This window comes from Lontra canadensis, unplaced genomic scaffold (assembly GCF_010015895.1).
Source record: "Lontra canadensis isolate GAN:19392208 unplaced genomic scaffold, GSC_riverotter_1.0 scaffold26, whole genome shotgun sequence".
Taxonomy (NCBI): domain Eukaryota; kingdom Metazoa; phylum Chordata; class Mammalia; order Carnivora; family Mustelidae; genus Lontra; species Lontra canadensis.
In genome coordinates, this window is record NW_022631020.1 from 967,068 (window position 1) to 985,622 (window position 18,555).

An 18,555-nucleotide genomic window follows, 5' to 3' on the forward strand; every position below is an offset into this window, starting at 1 on the left:
CTGGGCCAGGTCCCAGTTCCAGAAGGAAGTTGGGTGGCCCTTCAGCAGACGCAGTGTTCCCCCACCTGAACACAAAACTCATCTTTAGATGCAGACCTTTTCTTGGCTCTCATGAGTAATTATCCCACAAGTCACAAATTCTCATGTTACAAACAACCCAAGGTCACTTACAGGAAATCTATGTGTCAGGATCATTACTGGGGTGTTTCTTCTGACATCTCCCCCCACCCACATTCCACCAAGGTTGGCAGGACCTCTGTGCTCCCCCACCCCACCTGTCCCACTACCCCTGCACTCAGAGGAAGTTGGGGACTACCAGGCCAAAACCAAAACTATACAAAAAATGCTTTTCTTCCTGGCCTTATTTTCCTAAAACCAGAGCCCAGTAGAGAACTAGTCTTCTCTTTCTTTGAGGACAAATGAAAAGCAGCTGGAGGGATTTCTTCTAGCTTACGGGCTCTATCCCCTGCTGTCCCCACAGCACGTATGATGAGATTTAGGTGGGCCCAGGGTTCTTGGTCCCAAGGAGGCAAGGGCCTTCCAGATTAAAGACACCCAGGTGGGCTTAGACAATGAGGACCACCGACTGGGCACAAAACCCAGAAGAGTGGACTTTCCTGTTCTTGGCACCACATAGAGCTTCTGACTTCCCCTGAAAGTCTGGGAACAGAGGAGAGAGACTCAGTAACAATGAAAATCCAATTTGCCATTGTTGGGGTTGGAAGATTTAGTTTAATGTAAAGAAAACAAAGAAATGGATATTTATTTTGCATTCCTAGAGTTTGTGAACTCAGCTTTACACCAGCTGCACTTACTAAGTGTGCTCTAGTTATAGTTGCTAGGGTTAGAAGTGACTGGAATGGACACAGGATTCTAAGTCGGGTACTGTGCACAAGTCTGGCTAGCTGCCTTGAAGCTCTTGGCAACTTGGTGGGGCTTGGTCATCCTTGCGTAGCTGGGACTGCTCACGTTTGGGAAGAATGCTGCTTATCGGAGCTTTAACAGTACTGTCCTAAGTAGGGCATGGTCTTGGTTGGCTCTCATTCCTGCTGCATTTTACTAACTAATGTGAGTTTAGAATTATTGTTTTCAATTTAGTTTGTCATGGGTTCCATGATGACTAACTTCCACCCCAGTCATCATTTATCTTGATGCTCAGATGACCCAGATTTGACCACCAGGAACTCCTTCAAAGAGGCCCATCCATTCTTTCTATATCTCACTCTCTTATTTAATGGTACAAGATGTTCAGGGGTCATTTTGTACTTTTTCTGCCCCAGCCCTAGAGTCAGCCACTTCTCCAAAGAGCCCTGGTTCTTTTTAGCGAGAATGGTAGGTAGAAACCAAGATCTGGGCTCTACGTGTGTTCATCTTCCTGGTGGGTCATTGCTTCAAGACCCTTCCAGCAGAGAGTTAAGAAATGTAATAATTAATTGAATTTATTATCATTTATTGTTAAATAGTTAATTAGTTGAATTTAAATAAATTTTTAAAAATGTATATGTATGTGTTATGTGTATGCCTGTACCTATGTGTATGCAGTAGGTCTGTATCCATGTAAAAGTGTAAGTCCATATTGATACCTCTGGTTCCCAAAGCAACACCGTGGTCTTCCGTCTGTCCCTATTTGTAATTTCCTTTTCCAAAAATGAGAAACCCAGCTCTCATCATCCTAAATATGTCCTATTCATTTGCTCAAGTCTTGAATACACAGAAAGTAATTTCAGTTACTAACCGATACTACTGTAAGAGGTAAATCTATTAGTTAGGGTTCAATATTTCTTTAATAGTTTTTTTAGGTAAAATTTATAAGTAGTGAAATGTATACATCTTAAATGTATAATCCATTGGTTTTGATGGATATAGAACCCCATGCAATCCAAACCTCTGTTGAGAGATAGACCATTTCTATCATTCTGGAAAGTTCTCTCATCCTCCTTGGCAGTTAATCTCCATACCCCACCAGACACAGCCACTGCTCTGATCCCGTAGCCATGGATCAGTTGTGTCTGTTCTCTGACTGCGAATAAGTCCATTCTTACAGTATGGACCCTTTGGTTCCCACCTTCTCTTGCTTAGTGTCGTGTCTGTAGGAGTGGGCCACGTTGTTCCATGAATCTGTGCTCTGGGATCTTGTCGGTGAGTAGGATTTCACTGTATAAGCACGCCACATTTTGGTTATGCACTCTCCTACTGATGGACCCACTTTTGGATTGTTTCCATTTTTTGGGCTTTTGTGTATAAAGCTACTCTGAGCATTCTTATTTTTTTGGTGGTTTTTGTTTGTTTTTTGAGACAGCATGAGCGGCAGGGGAGGGGTGGAGGGAGAGGGAGAAGGGAATCTCAGGCAGACTGCACCGAGTGTGGATCCCACAGCGGGACTCGATCTCATGACCCCAAGAACATGACCTGAGCCAAAATCAAGAGTTGGATGCTTAACCGACTGAGCCACCCAGGTGTTCTATCTATGAGCACTCTTATTTGAAAAGAGAGAAAAAATAGCAGTTGTGTGGGACATTTTTTTCACTGCTGTCCCCTCCTCTCAGTCTATCTATTTCCCCAGCAGCCGCTCTGAGCTGTTATGACCGCACGTCACCTCGCCTCAGCTGCCCTGCAAACATGGGACTTCCCCAGCATGCACTGTGGCATTCATGCGTGTGGGAGGGTGACACAGGTGGCAAAACCTCTCCCTCCTATCTGTGGGTAGACAGTTCTGAGGCATGTTCCACGTGGTTCCTCAGAAGGCTCAGTGGGACTGACCCCCAAGCGCCCACAGGGTGACGATCATTGCTCGGGCCCTTCCTCTCCCCGGCACGCTGCCCAGCCCCTCGTTCCTGCTCCCTGCATCAGACCCCAGCACACTGCTCGTACACTAGCCCTTGGCTCTGGCTCTGCATGTGGGAGGAGTGCAACCCAAGGCAGCCCTGATTTGGTGTGTTCTCTAGAACCACGCAGGTGAAGAGAAAAAGTGCAAACTAACAGCGTTCAACGGTAACTACTTGCGGTGCTCTCTAAGAGATCGGCGAATTTCTTCTCTCTCTCTCTCTCATCAAGTGTAAGATGAGAGAGATGCATTTCAATTTCAGAAATGTCGAAACGTAAGAGATCACGTGTCTTCCATGCAAGCGTACGTAGCTGTCAGTCATTGCCCACGCGCCTGCCTCACTCACGCTTGTGACTTTCCAGGGCAGAGACAGAGTCTGATGGAAACACAGGAAGACACAGCAGGTGCTCAGCAAACATTTGTGACTAAGAGAAGGAGGGACAGCGAGGAAAAGGGAAACTGAGGAAACTGAAGTCAGTTTTGGAAGAACTCTGAGAGGCAGAGACTAAGTAAAAGACCTGAAGAGGAGAGGAAATCAGATTGAACCCCCAGGAGCCTGAATGAATGAATGAATGAATGAGTGAGTGAATGAATGAATGAATGTGAGGAGAAGAGCCAGGACCGAGAAGTAGCTGGGGAGGAGGGCTTGCCCTGAAGCTGCTCCTTCATTAGAAGGTGACACAGGAGAGCCTAGTAGCCTCAGCAGGAAATAATGCTATTGCCACCATCCCCTCCCCAGTATTTCAGAGAAAAATAGGCTCAAAGAGATTATTTTAACAAGCATGCTTCCTAAATTAGCTTATAGCAACTTTTCTGTCATTTTCCCCATTCTGCTTCTGTAATCCACGAAGAAAATTCTGTATCTCAATTCCGGGTGACACTACTTCCAAATAACATACTTGGATTTCATAGATTAAGACGATTACTGTGGATTAATAGAATAATGACAGATCAGGAATGTTATGTTAATTAGGGACAGAGTCATTTACAAATATAAAGAAACGGGTATTAAGACATCCAGAGGGAGGGCCCAGTACACGGGGCTCAGTGTCTGTTTGGGGAGTCTTGTTTGCTCCCCGAGAAGTTTGCAAATGCTTGTATAAGAAATCAGAGAGGGCTTGTAGCCATGGAGAGTGGGTTAGGAGAATGAGCAGCTCTCTCCCCCCTCTCCTCATTAAGGACATTAGAGCTGGATTTAGACCGGGTAGAAAAATAGTCTGGCATCCTCATTCCCTGTATAAGACAAGGGCAGGGAGTTCTGTTTATCGGGATGAAAGAAATCTTCACTGGAGACCATCATGATATGTTTAGCAGGTGAAGGCTGAGTTGTTTCTGTGGCTGATGTTTTAAGTGGAGGCTTAACCTTCTTAGCCCTTCTGGAGAACTACAGGTAATAGGCATTAGGCTCGTGTGCTCAGGTAGCAGACGAGCGGAGGACCAGCTAGATTTAATGGTCCAGGAGTCTCACCACGACTGATGTCCCAGCAGTGCAATGGAGAGCCACTCGGGGCTTTGAAGCAGAGGAGTGGTGTGATCCCACCTTTAACTGTATCTTTCCGTTGAAGATAAATCAAGGGACCACGGGTGGACGTGGGAAAACCAAGTGAGAGGCCATGGCAGTCATTCAAGGGAGAAGTGACGGTGTCTTGGAGCAGGGAAGGTATCATGGTGGTGGAAAGGAGGTATCCGATTCTGGATATATTTCGATGGGAGAGTGAGATGGATTTGCTGATAATCAGTAGGAGGGTGGGAGAATGAGAGCAAGGTCAAAGACGCCTCTGAGGTTTTTGACTTGAATGACTGGGAAAATGACACTGGCATTTACTGAGATGGGAAGGGCAGAGAGGAGCAGGTTTAGGAGTGTGTGGAGGGGGGCGGCAAAAGCTGTTTTAGACAAATTAAATTTGAGATGCCTGTTAGATATTATAGATGTTCAGGAAGCATTTGGATATGATCCAGACTCCAGAAAGAACTTTGTTGGAGGTAATACATTTAAGAGTCATCAATGCTGAATGTTGATTTTACCAAAAATTACAATACAGCTATAACAGGAGGAAGGTGGGTGGAAAAAGTATATGTGCACATAGGGGAATGGGGCATATGAGAAACAGAATCTTTATCTCATGTGGCAGGAACTCCGTGGTAGGTGGGTATTGGGAAAACCTCAAGAAATAACTGTATGAGCATCATAAGAAGCAATCATCCCTATTACTTCCACTCAATATCTTTACATTTTTCTTCCTCATCTTTTTTAGGAGGGTATTTTTTTTTTTTTAGATTTTATTCATTTATTTGAGACACAGAGTGAAAAAGAGAGAGAGAGAGAGCACGAGCAGGGGGAGAGGCAGAGTGCCGAGGGAGAAGCAGACACCCCACTAAACCTGATGCGGGGCTCAATCCCAGGACCCCTGGGCCATGACCTGAGCGGAAGGCAGACTATGAACTGAATGAGCCACACGGACACCCCATAGGAGGGGTATTTTTAGGAGTTTATTTTTATTTCTTTTAATTATTTTTTCATACCACGTGGGGGCATTGAACCCACGTGCTTTTTTAAAAGTAATCTCTATACCCAATGTGGACTTGAACTCACAACCCTGAGATCAGTGGGATGATCTATCGACTGAGCCAGCCAGGCACCCCCACTTTAGTTTCTATTTTAACAGCTTCCTCAAGATATGATACACCAACTATACAATTCATCCATTTAACACGTACAATTCAGGGACGCCTAGGTGGCTTAGCCAGTGAGGCATCGGCCGTTGACTTGGGTCATGATCTCATGGTCCTGAGATTGAGTCTCGCATCAGGCTCCCTGCTCAATGGGGAGCCTGCTTCTTTCTCTTCCCCTCCCCCTCTGCTCACTTATTCTCTTTCTTTCTCAAAAATAAATAGAAATACTTTAAAAAATAAGAAAATAAAATCTACAATTCAGTACATTTGGGTATATTCACAGACTTGTGCAGCCATTGCTACAATCAATTTTAGAATTTTTTTATTATGCCAAAAAGAAACCCTGTACCCCTTAGATGTCAACTCTCTACCCCCCATCCTTCTCCCCAAGCCTAGGCAACCAATAATCTACTTTATGTCTCTATGGTCTGGCCTATTCTGAATGTTTCATGTAAGTGGGATCTTACCAGCAGCCTGGGTGGCTCAGTTGGTTAAGTGACTGCCTTCAGCTCAGGTCATGATCCTGGGGTCCTGGGACAGAGCCCCGTGCTGGGCTCCCTGCTCAGGGGTGAGACTGCTTCTCCCTTTCCCTCTCTCCCTCTCCACATTCATTCTCTCTCCTTCAAATAAATAAATAAAATCTTTAAAAATAGTAAGTGGAGGGACGCCTGGGTGGCTCAGTTGGTTAAGCTGCTGCCTTCGGCTCAGGTCATGATCCCAGCATCTTGGGATCGAGTCCCACATCAGGCTCCTTGCTCAGCGGAAGCCTGCTTCTCCATCTGCCTCTGCCTGCCACTCTGTCTGCCTGTGCTCACTCTGACAAATAAATAAATAAAATCTTTAAAAAAAAAATAGTGGAATTTTACAATATGTGGTTCATTTTGCTGGTTTGAGGTTTTTGACTCTCCTCTTCCTCTCTCCTAAGTTCTTTTCTTTTTTTTTTTCTTCTTTTTTTAAAAGATTTTATTTATTTGACAGACAGAGATCCCAAGTAGGCAGAAAGGCAGGCAGAGAGAGTGGGGGAAGCAGGCTCCCCGCTGAGCAGAGAGCCTGATGTGGGGCTCGATCCCAGGACCATGAGATCATGACCTGAGCCGAAGGCAGAGGCTTTAACCCACTGAGCCACCCAGGTGCCCCAAGCTCTGTCTTTTCAAGCACTCTGCACCCTGACCACCAACTTTGGGTTCTTTGGTCCCTAGTTGGCAGAAGTCCCTGCCATCACTACTGAATTCAGTTTCCTTAGAAGATCTTGCCTTTGCTCTGTCCCTCTATGACAAGAAGAAAACACTTCCCTACAACCCCGCCCATGACTGACCTTCAGTGCTGGAAATGAATCAGAAACGTTCCAGAGTACCTTGGACGGTGTCCATCTGAGAGCACAGCTGCCTGATGGAATCAGCCACTATCCTAGGCAGCCTAAATTAGAGTTTATCAGCAGTACCCCTTCACTGCACTGCAAATTATAAGGTGTAGAAAGCTTTTGAGGGGAATCTGCTTTGCAGTGAATGTTCTGGATTGGAATCCACAACCTTATGAAATTATTTCTATCCCAAACTCCTCTTTTATACTTACACAGGTGAAAGGGATATTTTTTTCAATTGAATTTTTATAGACTCACCAATAGTGCTTTTGCTTTTAAAGCTCCGTGGGTTACCTGTGACAACAAAACGCTTTTCCACACTGGCATTTGTCCAGGGAATTGAAACAGACTGCTGAGCCCGTTTGTAACATGTGTGGGTCTATCAGAGAATGTTCTCTGGATTTGTTCAAGAAGCGGCCATCATGTCCAGAATACTGTCTTCCTTACAAAAAATAAGCAAATAAAATGAGAAAGAATTTTATTTTCCATACTTAAACAACATTCAGATTTTAATCCTGTTTATCCAAGGAGGTTTCTCTCAAGCTGTCAGAGCATAATTGATGGCAGTTTGAAAAAAAAAAAAAAAAAAAACTTCTTCAATACTTGAGGGCTTTTTATATGCATTTATTATGTGAATTAACTAACTACAGGAACTGATAAATAGCCCCATTTACAATGCAAATATAACATTCATAGAAAAAAAAAAGAGACAACATTAAATAAAACATTTCCCGATTAAAGATACTTTAAAAAACAAAGCTGTCAAATATTTCTAAGTTAAAAGAGATACAATAAAGATGTAAATCAGACAAAGGACAACAGTATCGTGAATCACAGCAAATAAAAGGAAAAGCATACAGAATATATTTTATTCCAAGGAAAACAGGAGGCTATTGTAAGACTTTAAGTACATGAGAGACATAGTTTGGTTTGCTGCGTGCAGAATCCATCGGAAGGGGCCAGAGTAGGAGCAGGGAGGCTAGACGGAGAAATGAAGCTGGTTTGGAGAGATGCCTTTCAAGCTTCCAGGTACATGCAAATCACCGGGGTTCTTAGCAAACTCTTGATCATGGGCCACACGTGAGTGAGCGAGGTTCAGAGTAGAGCAGTAACAGCACTGATGGAGGACATGGATGGATCCCTGAGGAATTTAGAGGACAGGTTTAGGGGACTAGCTGATTAATCAGGAGAAGGAGACGAAAGGGTCAAGGATGGGTTCCACGTTTTTGAGTGAGAGGTTTCATGTGGTCTGATTAGTTGGTGTTAACAACACAAGAGGCAGATCTTGACCTCAGAAAACATATAAATGAAGATGGGAGGATTTACAAGTCTTGAGCTCAAAAGAAAGGGCTAGAGATATAAATTTGGGAGTCAGCAGAATAATTAAATGGTATAATGGACCCAAAGGAGCAAAGAGGAATAAGAAGGAGGAGGCCTGGAGCTCCAGTACTTAAAGGTTGGGGGAAGTAGACTGAACCAGTTGGGAAGAGCAAGATGGAGAAACCTAGAAGGTAAGAGGAAACCAGGAGTGTGTGATGCAGATGCCAACAGAAGAAAAACACTCAAGAAGGCAGCATAGTTAACCATGAAAAATAACATGAAAAAATAAAAGACAGTAAATTACCCATGCGCTACAAGTGTCTACCTAGGTCACTGGTGAATTTAGCACAGTTTCTGCAGAGTGGGGGATGGGGCTACCCCAGATTGGAGGGACTTGAGAGGGGAGAATAAAGCAAGGAAAGAGGACAGACTTTGAAGAAGTTTGTGGAGGGAAAGAGATAGCTGGGATGGTAGCTGGGGAGTATGCGGTACAGAGGGAAGCTTGTCTCTTATCTTTCAAAATAGAAAAGACAAAAGCGTGTTTTGCTGATGGAAAAGACTGGGTTTAAGACCAAAGATTCAGAAATGGGAGAGACTGAGAGGTAGCATAAGGGCCCTGAAAACAGAGGAGGGTTGGAGGAAATGGATTTAGATGCAAGGAAGGACATGTGCCATATTGTAGCCGAAGAGAGGACCAATGGTAATAGGCTTGCAGACATGGAGGTGAGATCTGAGACCTCTCTCATCCCATAGTTCCTGTTCTTGGCCAAGCAGGAGAGAGGAGAGAGGTCAGCTGCTAGGAGCAGATGGGCAGAAGTAGGGTGCTGGGTTGTGAGGCGGGCAGGAAAGATGACCACCCGGAGTAGCACAGGTGGTCTCCAGGGAGAGCTGAGGACCTGTGGGAGAGAGGGGATCTACCTCTACAGCTGGTCTGCCCCCCAGTGCAATTTGCTGCAGGTGCTTGGCTTCCCAGGTACAAGACAACGAAGGTGGGCGTTTGAGGGTTGGCCATTCACTGAGCGAATGTGGAAGAAAAGCCCAAAGAGAAGTAGACTTTGGTTTAAGCTAGTGAAAAGAATGTCCTATAGGCTATAGTGTCTGGCACCCAGTAGGTTTACAAGACTTGCACTCATTATCACAGGAGACAAGAGACAATTCCCAGCCTCCCTTGGCCCCCCACCCTCCTGCAAGACCACCCACACCTACCTTTTCCTCCCAAGATATTTGTACAGAATATTGAGCTGCTTTTGGAAGTAAGCGTGATATTTATTTTATATGGTTATATGTTACAGTTACATGTTTATATATAGTTATGGATAGTTTATGGAGTTACAGTTTTCCAGTTATTTTATGTGTTCCCACTTCATTATTATCGAGGTAAGAATGTAGAGTCTCAGAAATTAGGCTTTTTGTTCAGTTATTCAGTTTACTATTGGAATAATGTTCTGTGTAGCTAATTCTGAGTTTCAACAAATGATACCACTTAAGGAAAGTAATCATCAGATGAGCCACGGTATATAGTTTATTATAATCATAATAATTTTTAAAGATTCCTTATTGAGAAAATCATATTTTTCTAAATATAGTAGCACTTAAGGTCTTCCCCCCCCCTTTAAAATGGCTTATTACTATTACTAGTCTGTAAGGATTGCATTTAGTCTGCTAGCTGAAAATTAAAAGTTTCTGCGGAAGAGGTACATTTTAACACAAAGGTCACATTAGGAATGAGTCGTGACAAAATCAAAAACATGTTTCAGGATAAGGAATTAGGAATTTGGGCAAACCATTGTGCTTCTTTTAAGAATGTGTTTCTTCATCTGTAAAGGAAGGAAATGAGGAAATAGGACTCCCATTAGGGTCTATGACTGTACCATCCACAGGGTAGCTACTACCCACATGTGGTTCCTTAAATTTAAATTTAAATTCATTAAATAAAAATTCAGCTCCTTGGTCACACTTGGCACATTTCAAATGTTCAATAGCTATATGCAGTTAGTGGCTACTCTATTGGACAGTTTGGATATAGACCATTTCCATAACCACAGAAAGTCCTATTGGACAGTTCTGGCCCATAATTTCAGTCTTAATACAATTGGAAGGAGAGAAGATGTTAAGATGCTTCCATAAGTCATCCATTGTGTTGTGATTTTCCACTTAATCATAGTAGACAACATTTCTAGAATATACCTACATCTCACCAGGCCCAATGGATTGGGCAGCGGGGAGGACGTGAACTAAAGCAAGGTAGAGCTAGTGCGATGAAATAATCCCCAGGTAAGGGAGAGAAAATACATTCTAGACCCTTCTCACCTTCCTTTCTTCCCTGTCCTTCTTCCTTCCTTTCCCATATTTTTTAGTAAGTGCCAAGACTTGAGTTGGCTATTGGGTATTCAAAGATAATTGAATCTGTCCATTTGATCAGGGAGAAAAGCAGAGGATGACAATAAAATGTATTTGGTAAGAAATATGACAGAACAATCTTTGGGGTTTTCTGGAAATCCATGGGAAAAGTACCTAACCCTAGATGAAGAAGCAAAGGAAGGTTTTCCAGAGAGGGTGATACTTAAGGTGGTGGGGGAAGACATATGTGAGTTAAAATGATTTCCAGGTGTGAATATTATGGTTTGCTATTAATTATGACCCTGTTAAAATGCCACAATGGAAAGGAAGAGCAATTCGAGAAAAATAAATAATGAATAGTTTTTGAAATAATTAGCATTACAAACCCTGTGACATGTAGACTTTGCAAAGTCACTGTCGAAATGTGAGAATAGTTCTTTTTATCCATTCTGAAGATTACCTGCCTAACTCAGTCTTTTTAGTTGCTTCCTCCTTTGTATGAAAAGAACTGTGAACTGATTCTGCTAATGTGGTCCTATAACCCTCCCCAAGGGTACCTCTCAAGACTTCTACCATTTCAGGGCTACCTGGGTGGCTCAGTGGGTTAAGCCTCTGCCCTCAGCTCAGGTCATGATCTCAGGATCTTGGGATGGAGCCCCGAGGGCTCTCTGCTCTGCAGGGAGCCTGCTTCCCTGACTCTCTCTGCCTGCCTCTCTGCCTACTTGTGATCCTTCTTTGTCAAATAAATAAATAAAATCCTTAAAAAAAAAAAAAAGACTTCTACCATTTCAATAAATGTTACTTCTCAAATCTCTTAGTTTCTCAGACCAAAATCTTTGGAGTTATTCTTGCTTCTTCTACCTTTCTTACACTTCACATCTCTTCCTTCAGATCCTGTTCACCTCTGCCTTCAAAATATATTCAGAATTCTGTCCACTTTCCCTAGGCCCCGTGATGCCTTTATGGTCCTCACCACCTTTACTTTGTGCCTAGAGAAAAGCAAGAGATTTCTTTCTTTTTTTTTTTTTAAATTTTATTTATTTATTTATTTATTTGACAGAGATTACAAGTAGGTGGAGAGGCAGGCAGAGAGGAGGAGAAAGCAGGCTCCCTGCTGAGCAGGGAGCCCGATGCGGGGCTCGATCCCAGGACCCTGAGATCATGACCTGAGCCGAAGGCAGAGGCTTTAACCTACTGAGCCACCCAGGCGCCCCAAAGCAAGAGATTTCTCATGGTGTTTCTCTACAGTTGCCTTTCTACTATGAATTCTCCACTCAGCAGCCAGAGTAACCCTTTTAAAATTTGGCGGATTACATCATGCTTCTGTTCAAACCCTTCCAAGCTTCCCATTTTGGAAAGATAAGGTTGAAAGTCTTCATGATGAGCCACAAGCCCCTACATGATCTGCCCCAAGCTCCTTCATCCCTTCCTGGAATTGCTCAGGTTGGAAAACCACATGGATCATTCCCTCACTTCCTTCATGTGATTTTCCAAATATCCCTAAACACAGAGGTCTTCCTTGTCTGTCCGATCTAAAATGGCTCACGCTGGGGGCACTTGGCTCAGTCAGTAGAACATGCGACTCTTGATCTTGGGGTTGTGAGTTTGAGCTCCATGGTGGGTGTAGAGATGACTTAAAAATAGAATCTTTAAAATTGCTCACTGTGTACTACCAGCTCCACGATCATTCTTTATCCTTACTCTGCTTTGTTTTTTATCCATACTGTGTTTTGTCTTCAACACATTTATCACCACTCGATGTGTTATATATTTGTGTATTGGAATATAAACTCCACGAGAGCATAGATTTTGTTATGTTTACCGCAAAATCTCAGTCCCGTGATCAGAGTCTGACTGAGGCATGTGCAGTTCATAACTGTTAATGAGTGAATGGAATTCACGTTTCATCTATAATTATATGACCTCTGTAGACTGTGAGTTCCTAATCATATGATTACATATTATTTCCAGCCACCCGTCACCACTTGGAAGGTAAACTGATTATAAATGAAGTTCTTTAAATATACCTCCCTCATGTTGAATCTGTAGGATCATAGACCCAAAACAAATCTTAAAAGGTACTCTTGCCTAGAGCCATTCCTTTCAAAATAGAATAAGGATTAAGTGTTCATAATGGGTAATTTATGGATAATAACTTATTATAGTTAGTTTATGGATAATAATAATAACACTTAATCCTTACTCTATTTTGAAAGACTACCTGGGAAGAAGAATCCATTGTTTTCTCTGTTTAACAACTTTAGTTCCTGGAGATTTTTTCTTAAGCCAAAAATCCCATTTGCTTTTATTCTAGGATTAGAAGAATTTTCATAAATAAAACCAGTCACTAATTGTCAATTATACCTCAATTTTAAACAACAGGTCTGTATTTTTTTTCTTCTTTTTCTCTCTTTTATTTCCTTTTTCATAAGGAATCCATAATCATTGTAGAAAAAAAAAACAAAGAAAAAATCAAAGATAACCTATATAAATAGCCTCTTGTATTTACATGTGTGTATACACATATATTAATAAATATTTTATTGACATGTAACATACCTATAAAACTACACAAGTCAATAACAGCTTGACAAATAATTTGAAGTGTAACCCCAGTGTAACCACAACTCAAGTCAAGAAATAGCCCCCTCTTTCCCAGGTAATCATTATTCCTTTTATCCTCTCAAATTTAACCACTTTGGATGTCTAACACTATTAGATTAGTTTCAGTTGTTTTTAAACTCCAGGTAAGTGGAATCATACAGTACTCCATATGTGCAGTATTCTTTCATATCTGCCTTCTCTTATTCAACTTCAGGTTTTGAGTTTCAGTGTGTACACACACACACACACACACACACACACACACACCATTTCTCTTTATTAAATCTGTCTTCGATTGTGTTTGATCAGTCTTAAACTCATCAAGTTCTTAAGAATTTCAGTTATATTTTTTATTTCTAGAATTTTTATTTGATTCTTTTTAATTTAAAAAAATTTTTTTTTGTTTGTTTTTTGTTTTTTAGAGAGATCAAGCAAGCTTGATGGAGAGGGATAGAGGGAGAAGGAAAGAGAATCTGAAGCATTCTCTATGACCAACACAGAGCCTGATGCAGGGGTCTATCTCAGGATAGACCTAAGCAGAAATCAAGAGTCAGATGCTTAACCAACTGAGCCACCCAGCCATTCCCATTTGATTCTTTTCTTTCTTTCTTTCTTTCTTTTTTTTTTTTTTAAGAATTGGAAAAATGTGATTCATTTTTATAGTTTCCATTTTTCTGGAAAATTCTCCATCTGTCATTTAATTTCTTGTTATATTCATATTCAGTCATGTTTATTTTAGTATGTTTCTTCTGATTACTTAGATATCTCCATGATTATGTTTCTATTATATACTTTTTCTCTCAGTCTTCTGTCCTGTCTTGCCTTGTATGCCTGGTTATATTTTGTAAGTTCTATTTCACTGTGCCTGGTTATTTTTTATTGAGTACCATACATTGCTTATGAAAAAATGTACCGATGGTTTGAGACTCCAGATGATGGAATCTTCCTCCAGAAAGGATTAAAGTTTACTTCTGGAATAGCACAAGGCTAGGACAGATCACCTTAGTCTGATTTATTGGGCTGATTTGAAGCTAGGCTTATCCTTTGTGAGAGTTAGTCTATTTCTTTTCTTTTTTCTTTTCTTTTCTTTTCTTTTCTTTTCTTTTCTTTTCTTTTCTTTTTTTTAAGTAGTCTCCACACCCAGGGTAGAGTCCAATGTAGGACTTGAACTCATGTCCCTGAGATCAAGACCTGAGCTGAGATCAAGAGTGAAGACGCTTAACTGACTGAGCCACTCAGGCGCCCTGAGAGTTAGTGTATTTCTGATTCTTCTTCATTTTTAGGGTGTAGTACTTTGTGGTCCCAATCAAAAGTTTGGGTTGTTTGCCAGAACTTCTCTTCCATAGCACTGAAATCATGACTTTGCTTACCTGGCCCTATAGAAGTGCCAAACTTCTGCTTTGCTCTTTTGCCACTCAGTTGTCTCTTTCAAATTAGCAGTTGCCTCAGGAAGGAGAGCAGCTCCACATGCCAGGTCTACCTCTTGTGGCTTTCCTCTCTTCTGGATCTTGGTTCCACAAATCGCCTTGCTAACTCTCTGATAACGTCAAACACATTTTAAAAAATTTATTAATCTGTCTATTAATTAATTCATCTACCTGTTCTAGTCATACTTAATGACATTGTTCTGAAATAACCTAGGCCAGAATTCAGCCATTGCCAGAGCAAAATTTTACATATACTCTAAGGAGAAATATTATTATAAGGTACCTGCATTTCTATAACTTGCGTTTCTCACTTATCCCTATGTGAGCCATGAAAATCTTTAATAAGTATGTTAGTATTAATTTACACAATAATTTTAAGATGGTACATAGAATTTCTACCATTCTATGAGTGAATCATAAACTTTTAGCCAAACCCTTATAACTGGACACATTGACTGTTTTTATTTTTTCTTTGTTATGAACAGTAATATGATGCTTATCTTCATTTTACCTTTCTAAGTAGTGGTACTTATTTCTTAAGTATAATATCTTGAAACAAAAATGTGATAGGAAAAAAAGTAGGACTATTTTAAGGTTTTTGTTACATTACTAAGGTCCCTCTAAGGAATTTATACCAACTTACTTTTTCACCGGCAGTGGGTAAGTCCCAGTTTCCTTATGTTTTTAAACATTTTCTATTTTTTTAATTTATTTGACAAAGAGAAAGAGAGAGAGAGAGTGAGAGAGAGCACAAGCAGTGGGGAGGGGCAGGCAGAGGCGAGGGAGAAGCAGACTCCCTGCTGAGCAGGGAACCTGATGCTGGGCTCAATCCCAGGACCTGGGTATCATGACTTGAGCCAAAGGCAGACACTTAAACAATTGAACCACCCAGGTGTCCCATTTTTAAGCACTTTCTAAATAGTAGAATTCTAATTTTTAAACTTATCTGCTTCTGACATGCATAAACAAATATATATTATATGATTCTTCCACATCTCCACACCAAAAATACTCTTGGGATCACAAGGGAAAAAAACTAAACTTCAATCCTGACCTTGAGAAGTTCATGATTCTTCATAGGTTTTTCTGGGCTGTTGTTTTGTTTTGTTTTTGTTTTTTTACGATTTTATTTTTAAGTAATCTCTCTACCCAACGTGGGGCTTGAACTCACAACCTTGAGTTCAAGAATTGCATGCTCCACCAACTGAGCCAGCCAGGCGCCCCTCTTCATAGGTATTCTTGGTATGACTCAGTTTTCATTGTGAAATGAATATTAGGAATGTTCTCCAAGAGCCTAATCCTCTGTATAGAAACTTGCTGTCTTGTCCTCTCACCAATTATACATGCATTTTGGACCCTGCCTTATTTTAAATTGCAATTATGTACTGAGGGCTTATTTACAATCCACAGTCCAGGATAGCTCCTTGGTCTCTTTCTGCCAACTCTACATAGCCAAGTAGTGTGGCTGTACTTTATTTTTCCTCCTTTGTGTACTTCCCTAAACTCATCCTTTTTGAACTCAACTCAGTGGTCTGACTCCTCACCCAGCTTACCAAGGTCACTCATCTAGATCAGGGGTCAACAAACCACCAGGCAGGGTGCCAACGTAGCTTACCAGCTGTGTTTGCAAACAAAGTTTTCCGCTCTGCTTACTTGAATGGTATTGTCTGTGGCTACTTTGTTGATACAACAGTGAAGCTGAGTGGCTGTGATAGAGATCCTGGGTCCCACAAACCTAAAATACTGATACCCCTGCCCTTCACAGGAAGTTCGCCCGTCCTTCATTTTTACAACTCTCTAAGATCCTGAAGTTAATAAGAAAGATTTCCCCACTGCCAGATTAAGCAGCTGCTCAGAACAAACCTCCAGTTCCCCAACTGCAGTGGGCAAAGGGCGGATTGCTCAGTGTGACTTTATTTAGGGTACAGGCACACCCCCCCCCAAAAAACTGTGGGATGATTCTGTCCCTTCCACTGCTCTAGCCAGTCAGAATCCTCCCTATGAATTCAAGCAGAGCTATCATGAAGGATGTTTCATTTTATCTGGGCTCTTAAGCCTTTGGGATGATGAAGACTAAGGATGACATGATCATCCTGCTCTCCTATGGGAAGAGCCTGTCTGGCAGGGAAGGCAAGCAGGACCCAAATGAGCCCAAATATCGAGACACACAGAGTCCTGATTACCTTCTTCGAATCCCCAAATTGAGTTGTCAGCAGCTAGTTTCACTTTTTACAATTTTACTCTTTAAACTTGATGTGACGGGTTTATAAATACTGGCTTTCCCAGGTAAATGAGATAAATGACTCTTTTTGTTTAAGCTAATTTGAATCAGGTTTCCGTTGTGTGAAATCAACAGAATCTAGACAAGTATAAACCTGGACCCAGGGATGGAAGGTGCGAGAGAGAAAAACTGTCATGCAGAAGACAGAATGGAAGGCAGTGGGAGTTCCTGGTTCCTAAAACCATGGTTCCCAAACTCTGCCTCAAGGTGCCCTGAGTGTTCACAGAGGTAGCCCAAGATGGTTTACATTTTCTAGAAATGCAGCGGTATTAAGCATCTGTCAGACGCCCTGCTGACAGGTGGTTCACAGTTTCAACATTAGATCACGTTGCCTTCTTTTCAGTGATGTCATAGATCTGCAAAGCATCTGCTTATATTTTGACAGCTGCTATGATAAAAAAATCAATGTGTATCAAGAACTGAAGCATTGAAGAAATACGTCCAACCTCATTCTAAGGTCTGAGAAGTTGTACAGTATCCAACAGGAACATATGTCCCCTTAGCATATAACTGCGATTACTTAAGAATTAAGTTAATAGACTATTTTCTTTTTTTATTTTTCTTTTTTAATTTTTTTGAGAGAAAGAGAGAGAGAGAGAAAGAGCACGAGCAGGGAAGGGAGAGGTAGAGGGAGAGGGAGAGAGAGAATCTTAAGCAAGCTCCAAACTCAGTGTGGGGCCCAACTCTGGGCTTGATCTCATGACGCCGAGATAATGACCTGAGTTGACATCAGGAGTTGGATGCTGAGCTGACTGAGCCACCTAGATGGCCTCAGATTATTTTCTAATTTACAGTATTATTTTTCAAAGGGCTACTGAGTTATTAAAACAGAACCACTAAGTTGCTTGTACCTAGCTTCTTGATTAATTGGACTATTAGGTATTTCTTTTGGCTCAGAGGTGCTATGAAAAATTACTGAGATGCTGAGGGTACAGGGAAGGAGAAAGTTTGCTATCTCTGCACTTAAGACCATCCCCAGGACCTCAGATCCTCACCAATAGGAGATGGGCTGCTAAAACAGTGCACCCTCCAGAAGGGCCAACCTCCATGCGCTCCTCTCCAGTGTGGCCACGGAAAGCCACAGAATCTGGAGAATCTTCCAGAGAACAGAGGCAAGTAGAGTCCCAGTGGCTGACCCTGGTCCTGCCCCAACTGTCTCACCTTCCGGAAAGGTATCATGTATATCATGGACTGATGATGACCCCTGCTTATTTTTCTCCCCTTCTTTTCAGATGAGAGTTTTTAAGGTGGTTATCAAATTTTTTCCCCGTATCAAACACATTAAGTGTGCTAACATTTAACGTGTAGATATACAGCAGATTTTTGACCTATGAAAAGCTATATCCAGACTTGACAAAGAGGAATACATATTATCCAGAGCCTCCAGAGTAGGAATGGATGACCTAAGTAGAAGCTGCTTGAACCTGACTTGCTTTGGAGAAGTGATGTGTACATGGGTGGTTAGGCAGGGGCTGACTGTAGTATGTTAGGGTGGGAGGGGTACACACAAGAAATCATAAATGGAAAAAGAGAATGTGTGTGTTTGTGTGTGTGTGTGTGTATGTATGTGTGTGTGGATGGACACATGCTGGGCAGCCAAGGTGTGGCCAGGAGTCTTCTTTCTATCTTTCCATCTTGGCACCTCATCTAGGAAACCCATGTGAGGATAAGGGTAACCAGAGGCCAGCAGGGAAGACAGGAAGAGAAAAGCAGCGTTCCGATTTTA